Here is a 22818-nt window from a genome sequence, read left to right as displayed (position 1 = left end):
AATTGTGGCAAATGGAAAGTAACACGTGGCAGAGCAGCGAATGCAAACCGGAAGTAGGCGTGATGAAAAGCGCGCGCAAGGCGGATGTAACCGTTGCAAAGCGTGGCGAACTCAGCGCAAGCGCGCCCCCGCCACCTTATGTGGCGGGAGGGGTAAGTACAGCCGTTGTTAAAACTGAAAATAGAAAAATTGCTAAGTTGTATCCTGTTTTAAACCAGTTTAAATCAAGTGTATCTGAAAGTGAAGATGAACCCACTGTGATTTCGGCCATTGCCCATGCCGTTAGTGTACTAGAGGCTCAGCGCAAGTATGAGAAAATGGCTGAGATAGGTGAGAGTAGCGTGATCACTAGGAGTGAAAGCGTTCTAAATCTAGGACCAGTAAATCCTGTAGTGTCTCCTGAAGTCAGTGTACCAGAGGGTGCGTTCCCGGTCCGCACAATATCAGTTCCCAATGGGAAACCAGATAAGGATGGTGTAGTTCCTTTAAGAAATGTTACAATGCATTGACCCTGGACTAGATCAGAATTACGTTCCATTATGACTGAATTCCCAGATCCTAGAAAAGAGTTAGCTAAATGTCAGAAATTTGTTAAAGACTTAGGAAATGCTCACGAACCAACCAGTAAGGATTGGCGGGTAGTGTTGAGGGCGTGTCTTCCTCCCAATACTAACATACAAAAATTTATTGAAGATTGTTTGTTGGAGGAAGATGACACCTTGACTGATGAGATTAACCAACAGAATATAGAACAAATTGTCAAACACTTAGCCATCTGTTTTCCAGTAGTAGTAAATTGGAGTAAGATTTTCACCATTAAACAAAAGGATAGTGAAACTGCCTCAGATTACTTTGCTAGAGCTATAACAGCGATCGCACAATTCACTGGGATATCCAACATAAGTGAGGATCCACATCACAGAGAGGTAGCTGTAGGGGTACTGATGGATGGCCTTAGAGAAAATTTAAAGACGAGAGTACAAACCACATTACCTAATTGGAGAGGCGTCACGGTAGACTCTCTTAGGGAGTCTGCTGTGGAGCATGACAAGAACCTTTTTAGAAAAAGGGAAGAGAAAAGTGATAGGTTAATGACGGTAAGTATACAGGCTCTAGAAGGGGTGCATACACGACCACCAGCATACAACCCATATAACAGGAAACCTAAAGTGATCAGGTGTTTCAACTGTAACGAGGAAGGACATTACGCTAGAGAGTGTAAAAAGGAAAGACTCAATACACAGAAAGGTGGGTCACATAGATATCCTCCAAGGAGGGATTCACATAGACTAGAAGACTCACATCTACCCGCGCATATTACGGCAGCAAATGCTGCACGGGAAATCAATAGTCAGCGGTAGGGGTCAGGTCATACCTGTAGTCTACAGCCAGTGAGGTTAACTGAGAGTCAGAGTGAAGAACCAACAATGATAGTTGACATAGCTGGTAGGAAACAAACTTTTCTTGTAGATACAGGGGCGGCCCGATCTGAGATAACCTCTCCTTTCAACCTACAGGTGACCAGTAAAACTATTCCAGCTATGGGGGTAACGGGAAAAGTGTTACATTATCCTCTAACTAAACCCGCCGAAGTTACTATCGGACCTCTGCATACTAAGCATTCGTTTCTCTTGGCTGCAGCGGCTCCTACTAACTTGCTAGGGAGAGACTTGTTATGTAAAATGGGATGTGTCATATACTGTACTTCTGATGGTGTGTTCTTAGATATGCCGGAGAAGGTCGCACATGAGGTACAGGATATATTGGACACCCCTCAAAGGTTAATGTTACACTCTACTGTTATAGAACAAAGTCCATCTCAAGTAAAGGGGATGTTGCTGGGAATACCAGGTTCCCTATGGACCAGAGATGGACAGGACACTGGACTGATGGCAAACGTAGCCCCTGTCATGGTCAATCTAAAAAGTGGTAGGATAGCTCCAAAAATCCCACAGTATCCATTAAAACCAGAGGTGGAACTAGGGGTATATCCTGTTATTGAGAGGCTGTTACAACAAGGGATTTTAATTCATACAGCCAGTACAGCAAATAGTCCCATTTTCCCTGTGAAGAAGAGTGGGGGGAGGGGCTATAGATTAGTCCAGGACTTAAGGGGAATTAACAAAGTTGTTGAGAGCCAATTCCCCGTAGTGCCGAATCCAGCTGTCATCCTCATGCAGATTCCACCGTCTGCCAGTCATTTTACTGTCATTGATCTATGTTCTGCTTTCTTTTCAGTCCCTCTTCACCCTGACTGCCAATACCTTTTTGCATTCTCCTACAGGGGAGTGCAATACACATGGACCAGACTACTCCAGGGGTTCATTGACAGCCCCAGTATTTTCTCCCAAGCCTTACATGACTGTTTGCAATCCTTTCAACCCCACAATGGGTCTGTTCTAATTCAATATGTGGACGATTTGTTGTTGTGCTCTGATTCTTTTATGTCATGTTTGCATGATACTAAATTGTTGTTGCTTCATCTTTCACAAACTGGGCACAAGGTGGCAAAGGATGTAATTACACCCATGTCAGACTAAGGTCAAATACTTAGGACACTGCCTCACTAAGGGGCTAAGACACCTGACAACCGACAGAATTGAGGCCATACAACACATGACCCTGCCGCAGAGCCAGAAGCAGATTCGTACTTTCTTGGGGATGTGTGGATACTGTAGGTCCTGGTTCCCAGGTTTTTCTATTCTGGCATTACCATTGCAGGAGCTAGTCTCTTCCTCAAAACCAGAACGTGTTGTACACACAGAAGAGTCAGAGCAAGCGTTCTTTAATCTTAAAGATAGTCTGACCAGAGCACCTGCATTGGGAATACCTGATTATGAAAAGCCTTTTGAGCTATTTTGTACAGAAGCTGATGGCTGTGCAGCAGGTGTCCTCGCACAGAAACATGGTGACGCTAGCAGACCAGTAGCATACTACAGTGCACAATTAGACAATGTGGCAAGATCACTCCCAACATGTCTCAGAGTGTAGCAGCAACGGCCCTTCTAGTAAGTAAGAGCGAGGATGTAGTATTAGGACATAATTCAACCATCTATACACCCCATGCGGTATCAGCTCTGTTAAATTCGGCCCAAACCAGACATGTTTCTTCAGCTAGATTCACAAAGTGGGAACTAGCCCTGATGGCACCCTCAAACATCACCATCAAACGATGTAGCACCCTAAATCCAGCTACATACCTTCCGTATGTGTCTCTAGAGACACAAAGGGTGGGAGGTGAGGAGACCCTGGTTGATGATGAGTTAGGCAAGAATACTGACACGCATGACTGTATGGAACACCTGAATCAGACCTTTACTGCAAGGCCCGACATACGTGACACCCCATTAGAAAAAGTAGATTTTACGTTTTATACAGACGGAAGTTGCCATAGACAGACAGAGACAGGAGAGCTATGTACTGGTTACGCTGTTGTAGACGATCAGGATGTGGTAGAAGCTGAACCCCTTGGTCCACCTCACTCAGCCCAGGTGGCGGAACTAGTAGCACTAAGGAGAGCGTGTGAATTGGCAGAGGGTAAATCAGCCAATATATATACTGACTCTAGGTACGCCTTCGGGGTAGTGCACGATTTTGGGGCCCTTTGGCGTCTTAGAAACTTTACGAAAGCAGCAGGTACACCAGTGGCACACTCACAACACATAAAAGGACTTCTGACAGCGATACAGTTACCCAGAACAGTAGCCGTCATAAAGTGCAAAGCCCATACCTTTGAAGAACACCCAGTGTCATTGGGCAACAACAGGGCAGACGAAGCTGCTAAATGGGCAGCAGGGCAACCTATGACTGTATCGACCGAGACTATGATGGTTTTTCAGACATTAGACACGCAGAAATTAATTGAAATGCAAGTATTGTGTTCCCTGCAGGAGAAGGTGGTCTGGAAGGCGAAGGGATGTGGTCAAGAGTCCTCAGGACTCTGGAGGGATGGACAAGGTAAGCCTGTAGCTCCCCGAACATACTATCCAAGCCTGGCTGAAGCAGCACACGGCCTGACTCACCTGGGTAAAGAAGGTATGTGCAAACTGGTGAGAGCATACTGGTGTGCTCCCGGATTTTCCTCTCAAGCTGGTAAGAAAGCAATGTCATGTCTTACTTGTTTGAGGAAAAATGTTGGGAAAACTATTCCAACTGAGCCATCCCACATCCCTCCTACAGACGGACCTTTTCAGGTAATACAAATTGACTATATCCAATTACCACCGTGCAGGAATCTAAAGTATGTGTTAGTATGTATTAATGTGTTTTCCGGTTGGGTAGAAGCATATCCGGCAGCCACTAATACTGCTGTGTTCACTGCAAAGAAAATTGTACAAGACTTTGTGTGTAGGTTTGGTATCCCTAGAATCATTGAAAGTGATAGGGGTACCCATTTTACTGGTGATATCTTCCAAAATATGTGTAAACTCATGGGAATCAGTAGCAGACTTCACACCCCTTACCGACCACAAGCCAGTGGTAAGGTGGAGAGAGTAAACGGTACTATCAAGAACAAACTAGGTAAGATAATGGCTGAAACTGGGTTGGCATGGCCTGAGGCTTTGCCGTTGGTCCTCCACAGCATTCGAACCACTCCTAGACCTCCTCTTAATCTGTCCCCCTTTGAGATACTGTTCGGACGACAACCTCATTTGATCGTGAGTTCACAAGACGACTTAAAGTGTAATAATGAAGTGACTGTACAATATCTTATAAGAATGAGTAGACAGCTGAAACAACAACAACAAAAACTAAAAATGCTGTCACCTGGTATGCCAGAAACGAACTGTCATGATGTTGAACCTGGAGACTATGTTATGATCCGCAATTTCTTACGTTCAGGTTGTTTAACAGACCGTTGGGAAGGCCCGTACCAAGTGCTGCTGACCAGTACTACATCACTGAAGGGTGCAGAGAGAGACACTTGGGTCCATTCCACCCACTGCAGGAGAGTCCATAATCCGGAGAAAGTGCAAGACAAGACTCAGACCGACGACATAGAGCTGTCACTTGTGAGCCTGTTCCGGGAGACCTAAAGCCTGCAGTTGAGACACCTGAACCAGAGACGTTGCCTCAGAACTATCTTTCCAGCGATGGAGTGGCGGTTTTTGTTTTTCCAGGATTTTCCTTGTTTTTACTTTTTCTAGGACATTCTATTTTTGTGAAGGAGGATGGAGGACGGAGGAGAGTTCTGGGAGTGATACGGATGAAATGGAGGCCGAAGAAAAGTTAATAGGATATCCTGAGCAGCCCATTATCAAACTTGGTCCAGGGGTTATGAAAAGGTCTGCTAGCTCAGGAACTCGGAGGCAGTGTGAAGGGCTATTGTCTGATGAGTATTGTATCTGCAAGTTCTGCAACTCCCTAGTTGAAGAGAGATGCATCCAACGATGCCAGTCCCCCAGTACTCTGAATATAGGCGGGCATCCTTTGGAGGATTATCACTCCCTAGTGGGTAAAGGAGCTAAACCAAACCGAGTGTTGGGTCTGCTCTCACGTGCCTCAAGGGCAGCATAACATAGGACTAGTGCCATTCCCTCTAAACATATCCGAAGTACTCGAATTAAGGGGTGGGAGGCCCATAGAAGGGAGGTACAATAACACTAGGTCCCCTAGTCTGACGCTTCGACAATACTCCATAGGCAGATCTTTGCTGTGCCTAAACATATCTCATGCAAAGCGTCTGGAGAATTGGGAGGCTGACCTATCAGATCAGACAATGGCTCGCCACACTCATTTTAGAGAGAGACTCACAAGGTCACTACTAGGCAGGAATGTTGATGGAAGTCACAAGTTAGGGCGTATAACCAAACATAAGAAGGTATCCATTGGAAAAGTCTCTACAGATAAATGTGAAAATATCATTAATGCCGACACGTGTCTAGAGCAGATGGAGACACTAGGCATGGGTAGTTTTATCAAAACTCTGTGTGATATAATTCATGGGCATACTGTTCCTTATGTTCTCCCTGAGGATGTGTATTTTGTTTGTGGAAGGAAAGCTTATTCCTGGGTGACTCCGAGTTCCAAGGGCTTGTGTTTCCTAGCTAAACTGGTTCCTGAAATCATGACTATTACTCATGAAGAAATGGTAGATATTCACAAGACTACATCACCACCATACATACACACACAGTATGAACACCGTGGCAAGAGAAATATGATTCCTGGTGAGGAACCCATAGCTACAAAATTGATTAGTGAAACTGCTGGTTTCCAAGTTATGGTTGCTCTAGATCTCACCAGGACCGCTCGGGGAACATTAAACTTTAAATATATCCAAGACCTAGCTAAATTAATAGATGTATGATGACACTTTCAGGTATACTGGAAGGGAGCTACAAGCGTACAAAAAGGAGTTGGTGCAACATAGACTGGTACTAAATTATCTCACCTGTATTACTGGTGGGTACTGTGTGACACTGGCCACCCAGTTCGGTGTCAAATGTTGCACGTACATTACTAATAATACTGATGACCCTAAAGAGGTTATAGACCGGAAGATGGATGAAATTTTGCAGCTGAAATGGGAATTTCGAAAGAGCCATAATTCTTCGTTATATGAGGTCGGGGAAAAGGTGGCGGGTTGGTTCTCATGGTTGAACCCAGCAAAATGGTTCTCCGGTCTGGGGGTGTGAGTACAGGAAATGATTGCGAGTGTAGGTAAGCTCCTTCTCCTTATACTGGGTGTCATCTTAGCAATTGGTTTAGTTGTCAAATGTGTTCCTAATGTGTTGAAGTGTGGAAAACGGTCTCATGGGAGTAACACTGAGAAAGAGACTGAAAGGGTGGTACCAGATACTGAGATCATGGTCTGTGAAGAAGTATTGTATAATCCTGAACCTGAAACGGTGATTGGGTGATAGTTTATTACACTATCAAATGGTGGAACTGTCGAAGTCAGCAAATTGGATAAAATCATTTCAATTAAAGTCTAGCAAACTTGGTTGTCTTTGTCTGAAAAGATGCGTACGGTACGCTACGACGTACAAGGGCACGCTACGGCGTGAAAGGGCGTACGCATCCACTGCACGTGGCAGCAACAGTAATCTGTCTTTTACCATACATTCGCACAAACACGCATACTTATAAAATAGTACACATTAATGGTAGTTGCAACACATAGTCAGTTATGTCGAAATATAGTAGTATTTATATGTTATATCAGAGTTACATGCATATTAGTGAAATACACGGAACGGGTTAAAGGAATAACCTCATGAGTGGTATCATAATGAACCTTGTTACATATCCTACTGTTTGGTTCACTCTGCGAGGGAATCGCAGAGTGCATACGCAAGTTATGAATGATAGGGAATTATGAACTACTTAAGACTAAGGAATCCTGGCGGGAAGAGCAGAGCATACCCCCTGCAGAGATGACCCCCTCCTTTGGATTCCTTAGGATGAACCAGCCAATGATTGACGACCCCTTGGACATTCCTGAGACCCGGACCAATAGATGCAAGCTATACCATCTTCATTGTATTACTGTATTTGATTGTGTATATAAGCAGCAGCTTGTGATCCAGAGTGCAGACATCTTGTCCCCAGACTTCAGGATTGAATGACTGCACTGGATCCAGAGCGCCTGCGATAAGTAACGGCTGTATTTACTATTACTTCGCTTGAGCATATTATTCCACTTATTGCGAAAAAATCTTTGTGCTTTGGAAACACAAATCGAGGTTCGACAATCGTTATTGGTTAGCGACAAAACGCACATAACAAAAGTACTAGGCAAATGCTGACAGTATAAGATATGTTTGCTTTCTTTTAAAACAAGATTAATGCAATCAGAACCCAGCTCCACTCTGACAAATGAGCTGCAATGGGGCAGTAAAGAAATGTAAAAAACAATATCAAATTGAATCCACGTTTATAAGTAGGCCCTTGGCCCTTTATTTCTGTCATACCTTAGATAATGTACTCATGTTTGGCATTTGGTATTTTTGCCTATTTTTTTTGTTATAAATGTTCTTAAAAAAAGCTATTTATTTCAATATTCTACCAAAAGAATGCTCTATATTCCCCCTCCGCCAAATAAAATGCAAAATTTACTAGTGTAAAGTCATGTCCAAACGTTTTGAGAATAACACAAATATTGTTTTTTCACAAAATGTACTGCTTCAGTGTTTTTAGACATATTTGTCAGATGTTGCTATGGTATACTGAAGTAAAATTACAAGCATTTCATAAGTGTTAAAGGCCTTTATTGATAATTACTTTAAGTTTATGCAATGAGTCAATATTTGCAGTGTTGACCCTTCTTTGTAAAAACCTCTGCAATTCGCCCTGGAATGCTGTCAGTCAACTTCTGGGACACATGCTGACTGATGGCAGCCCATTTTTGCCTGATTAATGCTCGGTGTTTGTCTTATGTCTGGGGAGTTTCCTGGCCATGGACCCAAAATTTAGATGTTTTGATCCCCAAGCCACTTTAGTTATCACTTTTGCCTTATGGCAAGGTGCTCCATCATGCTGGAAAAATCATTGTTCATTACCAAACTGTTCCTGGAGTGTTGTGAGAAGTTGCTCTTGGAGGATGTTTTGGTAGCATTAATTATTCCTGGCTCTGTCATCAATGAAAAAGGTGCAACACTGGACTCCAAATTGAGTATTAAGTGTCAGGTGTCAAGCGCTGATTCCCTGTCAGTCGGGGACGGACGCCTTTCCTTCCGGGCCGCAGCGCTCTGTTGCTAGGCAACAGACGCGCTGCGGCTTTCGCTTCTGGAGGCCGGTCGGGCGCATGCGCCCTGTCTCGTCCTGTTGCTTAGCAACGGGACGCTCCTGTTCCACTTCTTCCCTGCCTCCTGGCTCCTCCAATCAACTCCTTGCCTGCACTATTTAAACCTGGCTCTGGCACCATTAGGGTGCCAGAGTAACAGGTTTTGTTCCTTGTATCCTGGTTCTCCTGCTCCCTTCTCCTGATTAGTGCTACTACTGTTCCTGCTCTCCGTTGTGACCCGGCTTGGCGACTACCCCTTGATCTGTGTGACCCATATTGTTCTGCGACCTCGGCTTGTTGACTACCCCTTCGGATTTTCCCTGGTACCGTACATTCCTGATTGGCTTGACTCGGACCGTCTGACCCTTCTACACTACAACGGCAACTGGCTAGTAGGACCGCGACCTGCGTACCCTGTGCAGCGAAGTCCAAACCTCCTTGCGGGGGTCCCTGGCGAACACCAAGGGTATGTTAGACTCCGCATCTGCTAGTTCAGTGGCCCTAATACCGGCTAGTGTTTTGCTCCATTGTACTCCTCAAAAGGCCTACGGCCTGACATCAGGCAGTACCCTCCAGGCTAAGCTGTCAGGTAGTCCAATATTAATATATTGTCTTGTGTAAATGTAATAATGTGTTGTGCTCTGAAACCATCTAAAACATCTTTCTTTAGGAGGATTTCCACAATACTCGCAAATACATTTCTGTATTGGGTGTAAACCTCTACAGCTATGGGTTGCTCTTTTCTTTAACTTTCATATTGGAATTTTCTCATTATGCATATTGATCTCTATATTACTATTGGCGTGAGTCTGGCTCTTCCAGACCTGGCTTTGCTTTCTATACTGGTAAACATCTACAGCCCACAACAAAAGAAAATAATTTGCAATCAAATGACCTCCTGTTAATATCATTGAACACCACCGCCAAAAAAAATGCGAAGTTTACTAGTGTACAGCCATGTCCAAAAGTCTCTGGTGTCCCTTGGACCTTTAAGTAATTTGTAAAATACATTTTACTCAGACTCCCCTTGTCTGAAGATCTTGCAGTGGGAAGTATGTATCCAGGTGTCATTTCCTTATACTTTCACTGCCATGAAAGTCATCAACAGGACTTGGTAAGGGCCCTCATATCTGGGTTCAAGACTTTTCGTGAAGTGCTTCTCATGTCCACCCAGTCCCCTGGTTGCAGTCCGTAGGTACCTGTATCAAAATTAGGGTTTGTAATGAAAGAGAACACTTGACCATGTATTTCAGTTAGTTGTTTCTGCAATAAGGCAACATAGGCCAACAAATCCCCATGTACATGCTGTAGAAAATAACACCCTGTTCTGTGTGCTGTGCCAAACAGAATCTCACAAGGTGTGAGCCCTGTATCCTTCCTGGGTGTGTTTCTTACTGAGTGCAGGGCCATTGGTAGGCATTAAATCCATGGTAACCCTGTTTCAGCCATTATTTTTAGCATTATCAATTTCAGAGTACCATTAAGGCGCTCCACACATTGTGGGATCTGTAGGGTGTGTGAAGGGCAGATATGATTCCCATGTTTTTTTTAACAGTTCCAGGAATCCTTGCCCCGTAAAGTTTGTCCCTCTGTCACTTTCAATGATCTCTGGCACCCCCTATCTGCAGATTACCTCCCTCATAATTTTCTTGGCTACTGTTTTAGCATTTGCTTTCCTATACGGCCATGCCTCCAGCCAGTGACTAAAGAGGTCGACACAAGCGAGCACATACTCATTGCCTGAGCATTTAGGAAGTTGTATAAAGTCTCTCTGTATCCTCTTAAAGGGATACTGTATCTGGGCTGTGCTTTTCTATGGAGTTGGGACAGACTTACCCGTGTTGTTCTGTGCACAGATTAGGCATCCTGCCACTAACGCCTGTGCTGCTTGGGCAAACCCTGGTGCTATCCATAACCTGTTAGTGAGCACAAACATAGCATCTTTCCCCAGATGCACTCTCCCATGTACTATATTGGCCATAATGGGATAAATTGCTTTTTGCAGACACAAACGCTGACCTTTACACCACTCTCTTTGCATTTCTAGTGCTCCATGTTTTGCCCAAGCTTTTTTCTCATTCTCTGTTGCTTGTTTTTGCATAATTTGGAGAGGGATATGGTCAAACTTGGGGTCAGGAGTCACCATGTAAATAGACTCCCCTTGGGGTACTGGGGCTATGGTGGCTTCTCGTGCGGCCTGGTCTACTAGTCTATTTGCCTCAGCTTCGGGGGTAGTGTCTCTTGTGTGTGCCTTCACCTTCATCAATGACAGTTGGGAGGGCAGCTGAAATGTGTAGAACAGTGCCCTGATATGTTCAGCTTCATGTACTGACATGTGACTCGGTAGAGTCTTTTGAATCACTATTTTTGTGTGTGTGGCTACAGCACACCCTGTATAAGGGACACCATCTATGTAGTAGTGTGAACCATCTACGAAAAAAGTGATATCTGCATCTGGTAGTGGTGTAGTTTTAATATCAGATAAAAACAAAGATTCTTGTCATGTTCAGAAAAATGATGAGCGTATATTTTTCCTTCTTTAAACTGGGATTCCCGCAGATCCCTAGGGGAACCCTGATGTGTCCTCCCATCTTTTGAAACATGTAAAAATAATGTAGTAGGATTCAACATTGTGCACCATTTAAGTGTAACATTACTGGGAGTGCTACTTCATATTTAGCAAGTCTGGCCACTGAAGTTAGGCTGACGGTCTGATCACCAACTCACAGAACAAGATGGCTGAGGTCTTCACCTATAGCAGCCACCTTTCCCTTAGAGCTTGATATGCTCACCGATACTCAGATGCCCCAGGACTTAACTCCAGGCGTAGTGTGAGTTGGTAATACAGGCCCGTAGCGGCAGGCCAGGAGGCTGGATAAAAGGCAGCGGATAGTCAGATGGTAGCCGAGGTCAAGGGTCACAGGCAAGCAGAGTAGTCCATAACATGCCAAAGGGTCAGGGTCACAGGCAAAGTAGCGGAGTCCATGCAACTTGCTATTAAAATTGACAGGAGGATCAAGGAGAGGAGGACAGAGAAAGAGGCGTCTTCTTTTTCATATACATTTATCCCAGCTTCCACGGATGTTGAGAAGCCTACGCAGTCAGGGGCGTTTCGCCTCCTTCCTGAGGAAAGAGTCAAGAGATGGTCACAAGGCCTATGTCTTTATTGTGGCAATAAGGGTCAATTCTCTTGCTCTTGTCCATACAAACCTGAAAAAGGAGCATATCTGGGAAAGGTCCACTTAGGGTTGCAAATTGTTTCCCAAAAGAATGCTGTCCTGATTCCCGCACAAGTCACTTTCGGTGCCAGTTCCGTGGCCCTGTCAGCCTTCATTGATAGTGGAGCTGCAGGCAACTTCCTCGACATCGGATTTGCCCGTTCTGCCGGGATTTCTATGGTCAAGCTTCGTTCTGCAGTTACCGTTTGTGGCCTAGATGGGAGTCCTTTGCATGGAGGTAAAATTGTTTGGGAGACTCCATCACAACAACTGAACATAGGAGCTCTCCATTCAGAGTCCATAACCCTCTTCCTTATCAACTGTCCGTCAGTTCCGTTGATTCTGGGTCATCCGTGGCTTTCTCATCATAACCCTGTTGTGGATTGGGTGAAAGGAGAGATTAGCCAATGGAGCTCTTTTTGTTCACAGTCCTGCTTGACCTTGCCACTCCGGATCCTGCAATCAGTTCCTGAGCAGCTTCCTTCTCAATACCATGAGTTCCTGGATGTGTTCTCTAAACAAGCTGCTTACTCCCTACTGCCTCATCGCGATTTTGACTGTGCCATCGAGCTGATACCTGGTTTCAAGTTACCTAAGGGGCGCTTGTATTCTCTCTCTGGTCTCGAGACCAAGGCCATGCAAGCTTATATTGAGGAGAATCTTGAGAAGGGGTTCATAAGGGCCATCTAAATCTCCTGTAGGTGCTGGATGCTTCTTTGTGTCAAAGAAAGATGGTGGACTGCGGCCCTGCATTGACTACCGGGGCCTCAATCAAATTACAGTCAAGAACACTTATCCTCTCCCTCTCATCTCAGTGCTATTCGATCAGTTAGGAGGTGCCACCGTCTTCACCAAAATCGATCTCCGTGGAGCATACAACCTCATCCGCATCAGAGAGGGAGATGAATGGAAGACGGCATTCAATACACACTCCGGCCACTACGAGTATCTGGTCATGCCGTTTGGCCTCATTAATGTACCTGCTGTGTTTCAAGATCTGATTAATGAAGTGCTACGGGAGTTCCTTGATTGTTTCGTGGTCGTCTATTTAGACGACATTCTCATCTATTCCAAGTCATTAACTATACATTGGGGTCACGTCAAACAGGTCTTATAGAAGTTGCGAGAACACCACCTTTACACCAAATTAGAAAAGTGCGAGTTTGAGGTGCAGAAGGTATCCTTCCTAGGTTACGTAATTTCTTCAGAAGGGTTTTCCATGGATGCAACCAAGGTTCAAACTATCCTGGATTGGGTGCAACCAAATAATCTCAAAGTGGTACAGAGGTTCCTGGGCTTCGCTAATTATTTGTTAGGAACTCCTTCAGTCAGCACGACAAAACCCGGAGTCTGCTCCGAAGTCTGGTGTTCGCTGGAGCCCCTAGTGGTGGGGACAGACTTGGCTGCAGACCGAACGGAGGGTCGTGTAATGTGCACTGACTAGAGAGAACCCTGAGGTAGCGAAAAAGAACACAGCAGTGTGAGATCCAAGCAAAAGGTCAAGGGCCGGCAGCAGGCAGCGATACCAGATAACGAGCCGAGGTCAGGGGTCACAGGCAATACAACGAGGTCCAGAAACAAGCCAGGGGTCATACACGGGAAATCCAAACTAGAATACAGTACAGGAGCAGGGAAACAGGAACAGGAGCCTAGCTACCCAGGAAGCTATAACTGGCAATGAGGCTATGTCCTCACTTCCCTTAAATAGTGAGAGGAACCAATCAGGCAACGAGCAAAATCTCCTCCCATACATGTAGCCAATCCCAATTAGGCCTGACAGAAATAATAGTTCCTCTAAGCACTGGAATACAAAATAGAAAGACAAGTATAAAAGCATACCGCCTACCGTCCTCCAGAGTCCCTGGCAGCTGCAGCTGTTTAATTCATAATTTCCTCCTGCGCGCCTGCGCCCGGCTGTATGACAGCCGGCCAGGCGTTGCGGCAGGCGAGTCAGAGCGTCCCGGTTGTTGCCTAGGCAACCGGGACGCAGGAGGCGGAAGTGACGCCCCGGTCGTCATAAAGACGACCGGGACGCCTGGGACCGCCGGAAATGAGCCGCGGCTCATAACATTATTATAGAGGATTCATTCATGGCTTTGCTGATATTGTGGCTCCTATTGTCACCCTGACCCGCAAAGGAATGGATTCCACTAATTGGTCGTCTCAAGCAATAGCTGCATTTGAAAACTTGAAAAAGGCCTTTGTATCCGCTCAGGTCCTTAGACACCCAGATCCTAAAAAAACATTTGTTCTTGAGGTCGACGCCTCTGATGTCGGTGCTGGTGCTATATTGTCAGAGAGCTTCTTGGCACATCATGTTCCAGTTACTAATCCGGAACCCATCATTCCTTCTTCCATAATTCATGCTGGGCTAGTTTAGGACCTGAGCACAACACTTCAAAGGTTCCAAAGACTAGCTCCTGATAATATGCCAAAGGGACGTCTATTTGTTCCGGTTCATTTAAGGAAGGCGGTTCTTGCAGAGGCACATAATAGTAAGACTGCTGGACCTCCTGGAATTCAGAAAACGCTGGAAATTCTCTCTCAAACGGTCTGGCGACAGTCATTGTCTGCTGATGTCAAAAGTTATGTCCTCTCTTGTGATAACTGTGCCAGGAATAAAGTCCCCAGGAGTCGGCCTGCAGGCCAATTGGTTCCATTGCCCATCCCTGCGATGCCTTGGACACACTTATCAATGGACTTTATAGTCGATCTACCACTTTCTGCAGGACATAACACCATATGGGTGGTAGTTGACCGCTTCAGCAAAATGTCACATTTCATACCGTTACCTAGGCTCCCTAGTGCCCGAGATTTGGCTATCCTGTTTATCCAGCATATATTCCGTCTTCATGGACTTCCTACCGATATCGTGTCGGATCGTGGTTCACAATTTATAGCACAATTTTGGAAATCCTTTTCTACCCTGCTTGGAATCAAGTTTAGCCTGTCGTCTGCATACCACCCTCAGTCTAATGGGCAGACTGAAAGGGTTAATCAGTCCTTGTAACAGTTCTTACGATGCTACACCTCCGAATTTCACGACAACTGGTCGTCCTTATTGCCTTGGGCAGAATTCGCCTATAACAATTCATATCATTCATCTGCGCAAATCTCTCCATTCTATTGCAACTTTGGTTTTCATCCCAGATCCAATACCTTGTATTCCCTCAGATCCGCTGGTATTCCGGAGATTCGTTCCACAGTTGCTGACCTCAAGGTCATTTGGAAAAAAGTGCAATCCTCTTTAAGACGGGTCTCATACTCTGCGAAAAAAAATTTGGATCGCCACTGTACCACCTGGTCCCTTAAAGTGGGCCAGAAAGTGTGGCTTTCTACACGAATTATTAGGCTCAGACAGCCTTTGCAGGAAATTGGGCCCTAAATTCATTGGTCCGTTTCTCATTGTTAAGCAGATCAATGCCGTGGCATTTAGGTTGAAAATTCCTGGGTTATTAAGGATACCAAACACATTTCATTGCTCCTTGCTTAAGCCTGTGCTATACCCAAGTCAATCTCAGCTTCCAAGTCCGCATGTACGGAATCGGAATAAACCTCAAAAATAAATAATTCAGAAAATTCTCGATTCTAAAAACGTGCAGGGTCAGGTGCACTTCCTGGTACAGTGGAGGAATGGCGGCTTGGAAGAGCGGTCCTGGGTCCCGCTGAGGAAACTTAATGCTACAAAAGTTTTAAGAGAATTCTTCAAAAAATTCCCTAAAAAACCTGGGTGTCGGGGTTCCTTGACCCCTCCTCAAGGGGGGGGGGTACTGTCAGGAGCCCCGGCAGTGCCCGAGGCCGCAGCACATGCAGTCTTCGATGCGCACCTTCAGATGTCCGGATAGAAAGCGATTAGCATGAATGAAAGCATGAGAAAGCACGCTTGAGAAAGTCTGTTATATAGACGAAACGCGTCGCTTTGTTTGCTGCCTAACTATCCTAAACCTATTGATACAACCGACAATTTTACAATCCACACGGAACTTTCATTCATGCTAATCGCTTTCTATCCGGACATCTGAAGGTGCGCACCGAAGACTGCATGTACTGTGCCTCTACTAACCGCTCATACGGTAAGAGGTTATTTCTGAAGGCAGAACTATCGGAGGTACGTGTTACTTACTATTTTCAGCCGCTTAGACGGTAAAAAATTTTTTTAGATGTGCCGATTCCCTGATTAGCCTCAGCTATTTGATATATTTGATATTTTAACCTATTTGTGGATTCTACATGCCATAGCCACAATTGTGGTATAGAAGCTATACCCTTCCTTACCTGGAGAATTATCGTTTAACCCTGAAGGGTATATACTTGAGGAAATGCAATCCCTCTTTGGACTCTAACCATAAGTGTGATTCAGCAACATATTACTCACAATTGGATAACTGCATATCTGACCCTGTGGAATCTATATATAAAGGAAAAAAGAAAAAAAAATCCTAATGCATGCATGACTGTTTTACATCATTGAAGGATATCCCTGTTTTTTACATCAATTAATCTGGACATTGTAACGATTATATACAAGCTGGATATTAATATATGTCTTCTACCATCTAGAGCTAAAGTGCATCATATGAATAGTAATTATGTTATTTGTGCTATTACTTGTGTTCTAAATTTTTGCTTGAAGATCTATTCATTCGACCTTCTTACCAATGCATCCTATATTTTGCACATAATTTTATATTATATGTTTATGTTGATATATTGAGACAATAAATATTAGGAGATTCTGCGCAACTCTTGCTCCTCTTTTTGTTATATCTTTATAGAGGTTTAACACTGCCTCTTTTTTGAGTTGCTGAATCTGATACCTATATTTGTGAATAATCTGCTATTTATTAGCGCCAGAGGAATAGGTTTGTTTTTGATTGTTGTATCTCCCATCACCAAATATTCACATATATTTTCAGATTCTGTAATTTCCGTGTCCAAAGTACAAATATATTCACTTAAACAAGTTTCGCTCTCAGACTGCATTATATCTTGTAACATTTCTTTATGGACATAACAAACTCCTCTGATTTCTGAGAACATTCATCAGCACCATTTTCACACTTTAAAACTGCTTGTAATATCTGCATGTAAAAGCTCACTCCTACCTTTCTATTTTAACTTAAAGTGAAAGTTATTTTCTCAAATTCAGAGACAAAATTATTTTGTTCAAATACAGAAATGACTTGTTGGATCCCAGTCAGCTGGAAGTCAGTGTTTTCTCCTGACACTATCTGTACATTTTTTACAGTCTTGTCCGTCCACTGATTCGTTCAGTGACGGACCAAAGATTTTAAAACTTGTTTTGCATCTCTTCAAAGCTTACAATTAAGCAATGCAGGCATTACATTTACAAATGTACAACTTTTTCAACCTTAAAACATAATAAAGAAAAAAACTGACTTATAGAGGAAGACAAATTAACTGATATCTTCCAGCCTACTGCTGTGGAACTACAAGTCCCAGCAATAAACTAAATACTAATCAGCATAATTAAAACAGATTCCTTCTCCAAGATTTCTTTCACACTAAAGTCTTTTACACAAATTCCCTACATCTCGCACGTATCATTTGGATCAGTTTTGAACAGTTAATTCAACATTCCTTATTCAGCTTCTAATGTATTTAGCATATCCACATATATTGCAACTTTCCAGATCTCTTATCTTTCCTGTGCCACCTCAAGCAACTTGGGGTTTGGTCTCAATAACCCTTTTGTTCTTGCCACATTACCACTTGCAACACCCTTGTTTCTCAATCCACACATATCAATTTCTTATTTGGCTATCCCCACTTTCTGAAAAATTCCCTGCATATCTTCTACTCCCCCATTTCCTAAAATCTTTGTGCATCATGTCTATGGGGGAGCTGCTGTCATTTGTCTGTTAACTATATATATTTCCCATATTGACAGTATTCTATTGAGTCCAAATCAGGACTCTTATCTAGTTTCTGTGGGTTGTCCTTCAATTGGACGTCCCATTCTGTGGACTCCTTGTAGTGGATGTCCGGTTCTGTGGACTCCTTATAGTGGATGTCCATGCAAATTAGCTTCTTTGACCCTTATCTGGGCGAAGGTCTGTGAAATTCTTCTAAACTTTAGGCAGATTACAAAATCTCCCTTCTTTGATATATTTCTGGGGATGGTGTCTAAATTGTTCACTCATGTTCTCCTACATGTGTGTCAATATATTTTCTTTCAATGTGACAACCTAATATGACTGTAAACTCTCTTTCTGTAAAATCAACAGGCATTTACACCATTTACATGAAGAGAGAGTCATATTGGTTTCTTAAAAGGGTAAGTCCCCTATGACTTCAATACCCGTGTGTGCTTTCCAAAATATGTACAGAACCACAAATACACAGACTTACTTCATCTAGGACAAGACAAATGGGTTAGTAATTACTGTATAAATCTGAGACTTACATATCTGCATGCCTGATACCTTAGACAGACGTGAGGAAGCTCCACACAGAGGAGCCTGAAGAGTAGAAAACTCTACTCTTATAGTCAGAGTCCTGTGTCCAGGGCGACCTCCAATATTGTCTGTCCTTGGCTCAGATCAGGAGTCTCAGTGGGCACATCCAATGTTGTCTGATCTAATCAGTCAGTTCACCTGCAAGCGTCAGTTTACCAGTTTATGAGCTCATCGGCCGGAATGAATCAGAGACACTGCAAGTTCTGAGTGTTCGCTTTGTTTCCAACATATATACCCTGCTTCTTTTTAGCTTCTGCCCCTGCTTTATTTTTTCTAAGTTACTCCATTTTTTCTTGTCTCCCCCATTTTTGCTGCCCCCCTGCCCAATTTTCTTCCATAACCCCCCTCCATGCATTCCCTGCATTCTCTGACATCTCATAGGGCCGACAAGTGGTTTGCATTCAATAAAACCTACTGTCCTTGGCTCACATATCCATGTCTGCCATGTGGAATCAGGCGACCAGGTAATGTGACAAGACCCTGAGAGGAGACGGGGACACAAGCCTGACTGCCGTTGTCGCTTTGCAAAGCTGGTTTCCCTGTTAATTTTAACAGCTTGTGGCGTTTGCTTTCCCGCTACCCCTGTTGGATGCTAACTTTTTGCATTCTGGCTTTTTTCATTGGTATCGATTGCAGATCAAGTGGATCTCAGCGTTTAAATATTTGAAATCTGCAATTTTTTCCCAGCGGTCTTGGCGGAAAAGTTAAGCAAGGAGGTGGCATTGGGGAGCATGTGTGGCTCTTTTTGGGATCCCCCTTTTAAGGACCTGGTGGTTTTCCCGGTTAAGGGGGTTCCCAAAAAGGCAGCGGAGTTAATCCAGCATTTGTCATTTCTACCAGATATGTCTGTTAATGATGCAATCCCAGTGCATTTTGAAGCGTGTCCCATAGTCATTTGAGTCAGATTTCGATATGTCGTACGGTTTCAGGAAAGGGGCTTTGTTGGCCAAGGTGGATATTGCATCTGTTTATCGCCAACTTCTGCATCCTGACTCATTTCCATTCATATGGTTTAAGTGGAGCAAGGGGTTTTATATAGATAATTGCCCCTCCATGGGTTGTGTTGTTTCCTGCTCGTTCTTTGAATGCTTCAGCTTCTTTTTGCATTGATGTGTTGCAGTGGTCATGGGTCACCATGGAATTGCTCATTACTTGAACATTGTTTTTTATGCTTGTGCTTTGCTATTCAATAGGGATCCCCATGACTCATAATAAGATAAAGGGTTCCACAACCTGTCTGTCTTATTTGGGCATCGAGATTGACAAAGGTTTGGGTCTCTGTAGGTTGCCTATAAATTGCATGAGATGAACTCTGCAGTGCAGGGTCCCTGAAGATACTGTTGAAAAGGCGTAGTCCTTTTTGTGTTTTGGGTGACAGCAGGGTTTCACCAGACCTCACTGCTAAATTTCCATAGCCTGCAAGATCAGATTTGGCGGTTTGGATAATTTTCTTAGGGATTTTAATAGGGTCCATTTATGGCCCAATTCCCTAGTGTCCAGTAGGGAGTTGCAGCTGTTCACGGTCGTTTTTTAGGCATTCTTTGCCGGTAATTGGTGTCTGACAGCTTGGTCCGGTGAATGTATCCATGCCGGCTGGACATCCAACCTTGTCCTGCTCGAGTTTTATCCCATTGCAGTAGCAGTTGAGTTATGGGACTCCAGGTTTTGTGGCAAGCCGATTGTCTTCTGACGTTTCAGATCCTTGCTCTCCATTGATGCCTCCAAAACTCTCTAATAATCTCCCGTCTTGATTACTGCAGCCTCCTCCTTACTGGCCTCCCCCAATCCCATCTCGCCCCTCTTCAGTCCATGATGCTATAGCCCAACTAATTTTACGCTCTCAACGTTCGACATCTGCCTCACCTCTGTCAAGCACTGCACTGGCTCCCCCTGAGCTCTAGAATACTCTTCAAATTCCACTCCTTCCCCTACAAAGCCCTCTCTAACTCTACTGCTCCTTATGTCTCCAAGCTCTTCTCAATTCATATTCCCTCTCACCTTCTACGGTCTGCCAATGACCGCCACCTCACTCTCGCATTCAAGATTTCTCCCATGCTACCACCATTCTCTGGAATGATATCCCTTTATCCGTCAGGCTATCCCTTAGACTGGAAATATGCAAGAGAGCCCTCAAAACTCACCTGTTCAGGAAACTCTACCGTTTCTCTGTCTAACTTCCTCTTGTCCCAGCTCAACCCACCTTTCATGATCCTTCTTCACCAATCATGGTTCACCTTCTTCCTCTTTCTTCCTCCTTCATCATTCGGTCCTCTTAATCATCTCAGCCCGCAGAATTCCCGTCTCCTCACCCTGACTCCCCACTTTGTGTTTCCTGTGAGTCTGTCCCCTTCCTTTAGATTGTAAGCAAGCATGGCCTTTTAACCCTCATGTCCTCCTCCTCCTGTTTACCTTTGCCTTCGGCTTCTCCCCTGCCATCTCCTTCACTGCTTTGATCCTGTTAGTTATGCCCATACTGCTGGGCACATATTCAGCCTTCTTTACTTCATGCCCCTCCTCTTCTCTCTCCCCTTTCTAGTTTCTCAATGCTCTCAAACTCACTTTTACCTCTTTGCCCTATGCACCAGTTCCCAGCTGTAATGATTTTATTGCAATTTGTTTCTGTTCTTGTACTGTCCTGCATGCTGTGTTCTGTTTTGTCTCATGCTCTATGTACGGTGCTGCAGACATTTTGCAGCATCATATACAGTCAAGTCCATAAATATTGGGACATCGACACAAATCTCATATTTTGGGCTCTATACAGCACCACAATGAATTTGAAATGAAACTAACAAGATGTGCTTTAACTGCAGACTTTCAGTTTTAATTTGAGGGTATTTACATCAGGTGATGGTGTAGGAAATACAACGGTTTCTATATGTGCCTCCCACTTTTTAAGGGACCAAAAGTAATGGGACAATCGACTCAAAAGCTATTTCATGGACATATGTGGGCTATTCCCTCGTTATGTCATCATCAATTAAGCAGATAAAAGGTCTGGAGTTAATTTTAGGTGTGACATTTGCATTTGGAATCTGTTGCTGTCGACTCTCAATATGAGATCCAAAGAGCTGTCACTATCAGTGAAGCAAGCCATAATTAGGCTGAAAAATCAAAACAAACCCATGAGAGAGATAGCAAAGAAAAGGTGCGGCCAAATCAACTGTTTGGAAAATTCTTCAAAAGAAAGAATGCACTGGAGAGCTCAGCAACACCAAAAAAATGAAAGACCACGGAAAACAACTTTGGTGGATGACAGAAGAATTTTTTCCCTGGTGAAGAAAAACCCCTTCACAACAATTGGCCAAATCAAGAACACTCTCCAGGAGGTAGGTGTATATGTGTCAAAGTCAACAATCAAGAGAAGACTTTACAAGAGTAAATATATAGAGGGTTCACCACAAGATGTAAACCATTTGTGAGCCACAAAAATAGGAAGACCAGATTAGAGTTTGCCAAACAACATCTAAAAAAGCCATTACAGTTCTGGAACAACATCCTATGGACAGATGAGACAAAGATCAACTTGTACCAGATTGATTGGGAAGAGAAGAGTATGGAGAAGGAAAGGAACTGCTCATGATCCAAAACATACCACCTCATCAGTGAAGCATGGTGGTGGTAGTGTCATTGCATGGGCATGTATGGCTGCCAATGGAACTGGTTCCCTTGTATTATTGATGACGTGACTGCTGACAAAAGCAGCAGGATGAATTCTGAAGTGTTTCGGGCAATATTATCTGCTTATATTCAGTCAAATGCTTCAGAACTCATTGGACAACACTTCACAGTGTAGATGGACTATGACCCGAAGCATACTGCAAAAGCAACCAAAGAGTTTTTTAAGGCTAACAAGTGGAATGTTATGCAATGTCCAAGTCAATCACCTGACCTGAATCCGATTGAGCATGCATTTCACTTGATGAAGACAAAACTGAAGGGAAAATGCCCCAAGAACAAGCAGGAACTGTAGACATTTGCAGTAGAGGCCTGGCAGAGCATCACCAGGGATGAAACCCAGCATCTGGTGATGTCAATGCGTTCCGGACTTCAGGCTGTAATTGACTGCAAAGGATTTGCAACAAAGTATTAAAGAATGAAAGATTGATGTAGGATTGTTTAGTTTGTTCCATTACTTTTGTCCCTTAAAAAGTGGGAGGCACATATAGAAACCATTGTAATTCCTACATTGTTAACCTGATTTGGATGTAAATACCCTCAAATTAAATCTGAAAGTCTGCAGTTATAGCACATCTTGTTAGTTTCATTTAAAATCCATTGTGGTGGTGTATAGAGACCAAAATATGAGAATTGTGTTGATGTCCCAATATTTATGGACTTGACTGTAAATTAAAGCTAATAATAAAATAATGGAATAGAAACCTTGCAATGT

This window comes from Mixophyes fleayi, chromosome 1, assembly GCF_038048845.1.
Source record: "Mixophyes fleayi isolate aMixFle1 chromosome 1, aMixFle1.hap1, whole genome shotgun sequence".
Lineage (NCBI taxonomy): Eukaryota > Metazoa > Chordata > Amphibia > Anura > Limnodynastidae > Mixophyes > Mixophyes fleayi.
This window is presented reverse-complemented; position numbering follows the sequence as displayed.